Source organism: Haliotis rubra, unplaced genomic scaffold, assembly GCF_003918875.1.
Source record: "Haliotis rubra isolate DU_JTF1 unplaced genomic scaffold, ASM391887v1 Scf1335, whole genome shotgun sequence".
In the NCBI taxonomy this organism is placed as follows: domain Eukaryota; kingdom Metazoa; phylum Mollusca; class Gastropoda; order Lepetellida; family Haliotidae; genus Haliotis; species Haliotis rubra.
Genome location: NW_025765265.1, coordinates 204,889 through 215,158, shown reverse-complemented (window position 1 = coordinate 215,158; position 10,270 = coordinate 204,889).

Genomic DNA, 10,270 nt, shown 5'->3' with positions numbered 1-10,270 from the left:
CTGTATCCATGCCTTGAAGGTAAATACTTAGCAAAGTGTTCACACCGATCGGTTGATGAGAATATTTCGGTGGTAGAGAGGGGCCCGCTGTAGGAATAAATTTAAAAGTAGGTTTCCAAACAGGTAAACAACATCACGAGAGTTAAAAGCGTCACTATACTGCACTACACGTGTCGGCTCTACTTTTCGACAGAAAGTTCAGGACACGCCCAGCCATTCTTCACTAGATACGGCTGAATAACCATTCCAATGCTGTACAGTGTTTCCGAGACGGGTAATCACTCCCATCCTTGCGACGAACTTCCACAACAAAAAACGTGTCAGCTAGTAGCAGATATATTGCACCTCAGTTTTGCCAAATCAGTTGCAACAGGATAATAATCCTTTGAAAAAGATTTGCGTCTTTGATTCCGGAGTTCTGCCCACACGCCAAAAGTGTTCATTGCAAATTTTAGTTGGCGCGTGTTTCTTAGGTATCCGATCTTTTGGAGTTCTGGTCAATGAGTGTCGCTCAAAATTGCGGGACCAAAAACATCACTATTATCTTTGTCATAGTGTAGATCTTTTCTTCTTAAAACCAGAGATTGAGTAGGGATATCCAAAATATCTGCGGCATCAAAGATCATTATTATTTTGCTCAGATCGTCTTGAGCGGCTTCCATTTCAGCAGCAACCGTCAACACGTCGTCACGCTATAGTAAAGCTCCGATTTGAATGAAATTTGCATGACGTCACAGTTTGACAGTTTGCTGTCTCGAACCCATGAACCATCCATAACAACTTTATCAATGTTAAGTCAACTTGTGGCCTCACTATTTGCCAAGGGGGAGGAGAAAGAAGGAGGGAGGGAGAAATATTTTGTAGCTCAATGAAAGCATCAGAAACGAAAGGTTTTATTCTTATTCCTAGAGGCGGAATAAGAGAAGAGTTCTTGTTGTAAAGATCCTCATAAAGAGGATTAAAAACACAGTTAATTGCAGGGTTAGACTCGTTAAAGTATAGTTTTGTAATATGCTGTAACGGTAATTTTATACGCCGTTTGTTGAGAGAAGGTTGATCGGCCTCGACATAGAGACTGTCAATAGGATAAGTTCTGAAGGATCCAAGACAAAGAGTTAGGCCTTGGTGGTGCACAGAATCAAAGTAGTTTTAAGTTGCTTTTGCAGGCTGCACCACTAACCTATGGAGCCATAATCAAAAGCTTCGATCGCACTAATGATCTACATATAGGTGAAGGAGGGTAGTTTGATCCTCCCCACTTCGGATTTAGCTTTAAGGGATTTAATATGTGGCAGAATGTGCAGAATGGTTAAATGAGAATCAAAAATAAGACCCAAGAACATTGCCCCCTTGAAAACTTTTATGGGGGTGTTATTTACATATGTACTAAGCAGCAAAAGAAACGTCGTGTGGAATTTTCCTTCGCAGAAACGGATAACTGTAAACTCATTTAATGTTTTGATTGTATATTCTTGACAACATCTCCAACTTTACCTGAGCAAAGACATTCTTTCTTAAACTCAGAATTGAACCCAGGAAATGGTCTCAAGAACGCAACCTGATCTCGGAGATGGTACGGTGTTCTCCATATTTTTCATGCAACCCATGCTGCACGTGCTGTTTACAAGGACCAGCCTTATAAAATGCACCCCCAAACCTGGTTGAAACATTCACATTACAACGTCAGCAGGATGTCGCGAGACACGACAGCTCAGAGGAACCAGGTCTAGGAAGACTTGAGGCTGACCATACTGCACAAGCCGTTGCCAATCACTTCCAGGTCAACGTTCGGACCATCTACAGGCTGCAGCAATGTTTCCGGGCCACCAACACCACAAAAGATCACACCCGTACTGGCAGACCAAGGGTGACGACAAGACTGCCATGTTGTGCGACAGCATGTACAGAATCCTTTCATGCAGGCATCCGAAACAGCACGCCAGACAGTGGGAACAAATGGAAGACCAATCAGTACTGACACAGTACACCGACGTCTTAACAGTGGGAACCTCCATTGCCGTAGATCTTACCGTGGACCTATCCTCACCCTTCGTCATCGGCGTGAACGTCTACATTTTGCCCTACAACACCAAAACTGGCGATACTGGCAATGAAGAACTGTTCTACTCACAGATGAGAATCGGTATTGCATATCAACTGCAGATGGGGTGGAATAGGCCTGAACCAGAGAGTGGGTCCTGTGGTGTTCCAGAACCTTGGTCCAGCGACAGGAGGTGGCATCACAGCGGTGCGCTACATCGAGCAAGCTCTCAGACCCCACGTCATACCACATTTCGCACGTCACCGGAACAACATTTTCCAGCATGATAACGCCCGGGCACAAATTGCCAGAGCTACACGGGACTTCCTACAGCTGAACGGTGTCAACATTATGCAGTGGCCAACCCCTTGCTGATTTAAACCCAACTGAACACCTTTGGGATGAAATTCAGAGGAGACTGAATAATGTCATACCAAGGCCAAACACAGCCGATTTATTGTGCCAGGCCTTTCTCGGAGTGTGGTTCCAGGTGCCATTGGCCTTCATCAATCGATTGGTGCACTCCATGCATAGACGCTGTGCTGCAGTTATTGCCGCTCGTGGTGGTCACACTAGATACTGAAGTCAAGAGTCTGAATGCACTGCAAACGTTCACGTAATGTCTTGAAATTATGCTGAGTTATTCATTGATGTGTCAAGATATTGTACACAAAAATGTTCTTGATCCGCTTATTATGTCCATTTCTGTAATGATTTGATTACTGTGCCTATCTGATTTTGAATTCGTACTGACGGTTTTTTTCGCTGCTGAGTATAGTTCAGGATCTTTATGCGGTTTGTATTTACGTCAGAAATGTATGCAATCAGTTTTCGATGTAGGTAATTTAAAGCCGTTTTCAAGACACCATTTATTTATTTTGTTTAAACACAATTGCCGTTGCCGTTCAATAGTATGCATATTTTTACCGTGACGAGAAATGTTAAGATCATCCACAAAAAAAACTCTCTTTTTCCATGGTGATCCATCGATTGAATCATAAATCAATTTAAAACCTTTAATAAAATATTGATCTTAATACTAAACAATGTGACAGACAAAATACTGCCTTTTGGAACACCCTGATCCTGATTTAATGATCAGACAGGGTTGAACCCACTCGAACTTGAAATTGCCTGTATGTGACTGTGATATAAGGAGGTATACGACCCCTCAAACCAAAATCATGTAAATCCTTTAAAATTCCATGCTTCCAGGTGGTATCGTATGTTTTCTCGAGATCAAACAATATCGATACTGTATGTTGTTTATTTGCTAAAGCATATTTAACAAATGATGCAATACGTACCAAATGATCAATGGTACTACGATTTTTCCTGAAACCTCATTGAATATTTGTTATAAGGTTTCTGGTTTCAAGATACCAAGTCAATATATTGTTTACCTTTCGTTCCATGGTTTTACAGGCACAACTCGTTAAAGAGATTGGTCTGTAATTAGATGGATCGGTATGATCCCGGCCAGGCTTTGGAATAGAGACAACAATGGCATTACGCCACAAAGTTTGGAAATTCCCTGGTCCATATCATATCAAATATATTTAGCAGCGTTTCCTGGCATTATTCGGACAAATGCTTCAGGAGCTGATAGTGGATATCATCAGCCACTGTTGCCGTATCATGAGCTTGCTCAAAGGCGGCATATAGTTTATGTAATGAAAATAATTCATCATAGTCTTCGCCAATATCCGAGTTAAAATCGAATCTTTTTTGCCCCTCTTGTTTCTGGTATTGTTGAAATTCAGGCACGTAATTTGACGAATGTTTGGCAATGGTTTCACCAAGCTTTTTGTCAATGTCAGCCTTTTCCGTCAATAAATTGTCACCAACCTTCAGATGGTGAACAGTAGACTTAGAACCTTTGCCCTTCATTCTTTGTATCATACTCCACACCTTCGAAATAGGTGTGTGGGAATGTATCTTGGAAACATAGTTCGCCAAGACTGACGCTTGTTCTGCTTAAATGCGCGTCGAGTCTTGGCATTTAAAACTTTATTTAAATTATGCACAGTAGGATGTTGTCGAAAATACTGTTCGGCTTTCTGCCTACAGTTTCAGGTGTGTTTATATTCATTAGAGGACTTTGTCAGCAATGTCATTAGGTAAATCTGAAAACAACTGTATAGGATTTTCGCTGTTTACAAACACATCATGATTTAATTGGTCAGAACATAGCAAGCAGTCCTGGCAAAGTTCCTTCTTGAGAAAGGTGGATCGTCACCAGGGTTGATTGTTTTGAGAGTGGTGGGGAAGTGACCACTTCCACACAGGTCATCATGGACCATCCATTCAAATTCATTATAAAAATGGAATCAGCAAGTGATTAAAGAGAAGAATATGTTTCCGTAGCTGGATGTAAATAAGTGGCTGAATTGTCATTGAAAATACATAAATTTATTGTCGGAGATGAATTCCTCAAGGATTTTACCTTTTAGTATAGGCACGTCTCCAAAGGGGACTGTGTCCGTTAAGATCGCCCATGATGAGACATGGCTTCGGAAGTTGATCATACAGATTTTGAAGATCTGATTGTTGAATATTAGAAGAGGGAAGGATATACAAGCTGCACAATATCAGCGCAATGTGCAGAGTCAGACTAACAGCAACAGTTTGAAGATCCGTATTTAGAGACAGGACTGTGAATGACACTCTGGTGTACCAAAGTAGACGTGCTTCCAGTAGATTTTTAGCCTGGAGGAGAAAAGGAATGATAATCACTGTAACGTCAAGTCAAATGTATCAGTAAAAATAAGACAAGTCTCTTAAGACTCAATGCTGACGCTTGAAAATCTTGTATGAGTATTCGTATTTTATTGAAGTTATTCTTCACTCCTCTGCAATTCCATTGAATTACATTGGCCAACTGAGCCATAGTGGATTAATTGGAGCGAGCCTACGTGAATGTGAGGAGAAACATTTATAACTGGTTTATAAACAGACGTTTCAAATTGTTTCTCATGGTAAATTTCTGTTTGAGAAGCAGACGTAGATTGTGTGACTTTGGGAGTAATCTGAAGGGCTGAAGCTGAAGTAATAGGTTTGTCTGATTTTACGCATGTCAAGTCGGTCTGACATGAAATTAGTTTAGACAGGCTTGCGATCCATACCGGAAATGTTGACATTTATTACAACGTAGTAGACTGGGGACATGCACATCCACTACGATGTTGAAATAACTCCGATGTTGAAGAGGAACGGTCAAAAGTCAATAGATACGTTTTGGTTTTCACGATGATTCACTCCCCTGTGAAACGTTTCACTGCTGAACCACCTTGATCCTCTAGCTCTGAAGCAATGTCCTTCTCCGACATATCAGCCAGACAATGAGCTCTGTCTTGGATGATGCAACTACAAGAGTTTAGCGTCCTGTGCACAGACACAGCAACCTCTATATTTGCAAATGTGTTGATCGACAACAGATTCAGAGATTGCTGTCTCCTTGCACTCTTCACAAGAAGCGAGCCGCTACGGTGGCTGGTAACATTTGTAACTTCTCCGCAAATTCCAGAGATAACCTTTGAAATTGCAAATGGATTACGTTTAAGTGGAAGAAAGTCTGAAGCCTCAATAACAAGAAATCAAGCCCAAGAGTCACTGTTAGAAGACATATGTCTACTTGTGAGATCTAAATCCTCTTAACGTCTCTTTTTTTTCATTTCTAGATGGACCAAGTGCCATGATAAAAGGAAAGGATTCAGCACCCCTGCTCCCCACCCACCACGGAGTGTCAACAAGGACAGTGTCAAATAGCACCGGGTATCCGAGATGCTGACACCAGTTATACAGGGGTGTTATACTTCAGAGAAAACGACACAAATAGCTGCATTTGCCTAGCAATTTAATGTCTGGCTGGTCTGGCCCGTGACAAGAAACCGGAGACATGCATCATTTGGAGGTTATTATCACCACCGACTTCTGGCAAAGGACTCTTGGCAGTTAAATATATTGTTAATGTATGAATTAGAAATATAAATGGTCAAGACCCCAAAATGAGTTAAATGTGAAAAATATTCACTATGCACAGGGCTCTGCGTAACCAACCGATTGATAGAACCGGGCCCATTCTACACTACTGCCTAAAAGTTCATTCCCCTTACACGCGTGTTCAACGCGTGACGCAACCCGTGTGAGTCGCGTTGGTCACTCATGTGGAACCCGTTGGCCGCGCGTTGCACACGGATGTGAGTTGCGTTGGTCACTCGTGTGCAACCTTTGACACACGTATTTCGGAGGTAACAAACTTTTGACCAAATGAGGACCCATGTTAGTCTAAAATTGGAGGTTGTAACAGAGAGATCGATCTTAAATCATCTGAGAAAGTCTTTTCAGATGTGATCTTGCAGGTAAACAAGAGTGATGTGATCAATGAGACGTATTGTTTTATTTGATCTTAATTACTTTATGATGGCTTTGTTCAGTTTGTCTCAGCTCCGTGGCCATGACACTGGGAACAGTAGCAATTAATTAATGAGAGTCGGTTACTGCAGAAGGAAACACATGAGGGGAGGGTTGTGATAATTGCCGTACCACAGGTAGAGACCATTACACGTGAGCGGGGATTCGCGTGTAAGACGACCATGGCATTATTACCGCCAGAAGAGGGCAAAATTGGGCATTAACTGAGGAAGTTAAAACTGAGCAGTCATGTTGTTTTGGTTGGTGTTGAATACACTGCCAGCGCACTGATTTGATTATCAGAAGAAGATTGTCCTTACATAACATCTTCTGACTAGGTATGTAAATGTTGGTCACTATTGCTTCATTTTATCGAGACGCATCTCCTGCCAGGCGCGTAGCAAGCCAATTTTTTTCGTGTAATCCCGAAACGTTGCAAAGCTTTATATTTAGATAGTATTGAGGGCTGATCCAACTTTATTAGCAACAATCATGTGTAAGCCCGGGCTTTTTTTATGATGCTAGCTACGCCCCTACTTGGAAAAAAACACACACTGAAGATTCAGTTATAAACATTCGCCGCCTACAACAGTTTTATACATACCGAGCTATATATTAACCAATATGAGTGAACCGACTGACAGACGACTTTATGAGTGACAACTTCTTATTCATTGCATAGACCTTATGGTCAGGAATAGAGATTCACAATTAGCATCTAATCAGCAAGTTTACAATTTAGTCCTTTCTGTATATTTGCTTCACGACTTGTGTGTGTGTTACCCGTTATCTATTATACAATTATTGACTTCTTGTGAGGTTGATCCAAGGATTTATCGACCTAGCTATGACATGTGATATTCACCGAGACGAATATCACATGACCAAGGTCGATAAATCATTGGATCAACCGAACTGAAGTCAATAATTGTTTTATATTATGACAAAAGTACTGAATACCTGTTCTTCTGTCACAAAGCATACTACCGATGGCCTCGCACATGAGGTGCAGCCATTTTGATACAAATGGAACGTAACTCTAAACCAACACAGTCACAGGGACGAAGCGATGCCTATCGCTTCCTTATCTAGCGTGACGCACGTAGTGCGGAGTTCACAGCTGGAATATCCCAAATCTATTTTTAGCCACGGGAGGTTCTTGGATTGTGATATCAACCTCTCGCGCCGTTTCGGGGTTGACAAAGCTCAAAGCTGTTGACAAAGGTTGACAACGTCAAAGCTGCCATGTGACCAAGTGGGCCAATCAGCAGGGCGGAAATCTACCCGTCATATAATAAAACTTATTGTTGTTACATGTAGTGCAGTACTGCTTGTCACTACATACCTCTCATTGCCTGGTTGTAGTCACATAAATCGCAATTTAGCTCTATGGATTAGCAAGACCTTGTCGTATGCCTCGTCCTATCTAACGATCAGTTTTGCTGCAAGAGATATAATGATATCTTAAGATCAAATGCTATATCAGATATCAAGATACCTTAAGATCAATTGTTCATATATAGTTCATGCCTTTGTATACAAAAGATGACCTACATGATATGGTATATATATGGTAAAACGGTGTCTATATATTTGTTCTTTTGGGTTGTTAATAGTAACAATTATCATTTTTCTTCTCTTGATATAACAAAGAGACAAAAGTATGCATTGTAATCATTGTAATCAAACCACAACAGCTGATCATACTTACGTGAAATAGTGTGCTCCTGTTATGTCATTTCAATGAAGAGGTTTGGTAATATTAGTCGACAATGTCTCTATTTGAGGTAAACGATTTTATGCTATTCTTAGATAAATTCCATTGAAAACCATGGGTGCAGATATATTGATAATACAATCATTCAATCAACACGCGAGTCCGCTGTCATCACATGCGAACATTACGTGACTTAACGTTATTTGTACCCAAGAAACCCAGGACTTAATTCCCTTCCTTCAAAACCCACTAAACCTAACTAACCGCATAATTGTTTTAACTGCGACCAACTTCTATTATTTCAATCAATCGCAACACTACTCAACTGTAGTAGTTGATTGGTTGATGTTACAGGCCACACACAGCAATATTTCAGCTACATTGTATATGGTGGCGGTCTGTAAATAATCGAGTCTGGACCAGATAATCCAGTGATTAACAACTTGAGCATCGATCTACACAATTGTGATACGATGACATGTGTCAACCAAGTCAGCGATCCAGATCATCTGATCCCGTTAGTCGCATAGGTTTGCTGAAGCCCAATTCTAATCCGGATCTTCACGGGTGATTACTGTTATGAAAATCCAATTAGGTCCTTAATTCCTGCATAGTAATGCGGAAAATCTGAGCATATTTTCAAACCGTTTAATCCATAGATACACATTTTTAACACATCAACAGTAATCGGGGAATAATTGAATACAAAAAAACAGCAACTGGATATTATTGTGTGATACACAAATTGGGAAAGAAAACAGAACAGACACTAGCATATAAACACATGATAATCTTTTGTCAGTTTGATGTTTAAATTTCAGTGACCTACCTCATGGTCAAGGTTCATCTTCCACCATACTGCATGTATACCATTGCTAAGGTCATACCACTACAGTCGGTTTCCTTCTGGCGGGTGTTGACACAACGTTGTGTTATTATTACTGCAGAACTAACACAGGGCGTACATGTGTGGAGCAAATATGATGGTATCTTTCTTTGTGGATATTTCAGTAATGGTAGGGACTGTAACCGTTTAAAGTAGTACAGTGCACCATCCACTAGTTAAGTCACAATTCACCTGTGCATTGCACGATACGATACAATTCATATTTGCGATTAATTTGTCAGTTTATCTTACCGATTCATATTTGACATATATTAATATTATTTTGTTGTTACATCGATATTTCATGCAAAACATTTTTTTATTAAATACAAACAGGATTTTATCAAAATTCATCTTATCACATTTTTCTCTTGCAGTTTTGATACACAGAACATCAAATGGGACTGGACATGATGCGTGTGGAAGGATGACAATATACGGATGAACAACTTCCTTGTCATAGTGAGAACGACGTTTCGGTGGCGGTACTAACACCGTTATCAAGCAAGTGATAGAATCTATACCGAAACGTGGCTCTCACTTAAGGAAAAACACATTCTATGGATAGTCAACTTCTTTATTGCAATGACGATCCATAGAACTTGGTTTCCCTTCATCTTAAAACTTTTACCTCTCAAAGAACTTATAAGTCGCTCTCACTGTAATAAAGACGTTGTTCATCCATATGTCATCCTTCTTTATTGATCCAACTTCTAAATGCCTGTCTAAGAACCTATCGTGAGAGAGGTTGGTTGATGGGTACTTGGCTGGTACTCAGTCTTCCCTTCTCTAGTAATCTCTACCAAAATGTCTTGTGACTGTGAGCTGTGGTATGAGCTTGCTACCCAGGTAATGGCTGCTTTTTGCTCACAAAATGCCTGATATGAAGGATCGAAATACGTATCATGACCTCGGTATAGAGATATGTATCCTATCATGACCCCAGTAACGAGATACGTATCGTATCGTGACCCCACTATACAGATATGTATCGTATCGTGACCTCAGTGTCGAGATACTATTGTATCGTGACCCCAGTATCGAGTTACGTATCGTATCGTGACTTCAGTATCGACATATGTATTCTGCCGTGACCTCAGTATCGAGATATCTATCGTATCGTGACCTCAGTGTCGAGATACTATCGTATCGTGACCCCAGTATCGAGATATGTATCGTATCGTGACCCCAGTATCAAGATACGTATCGTATC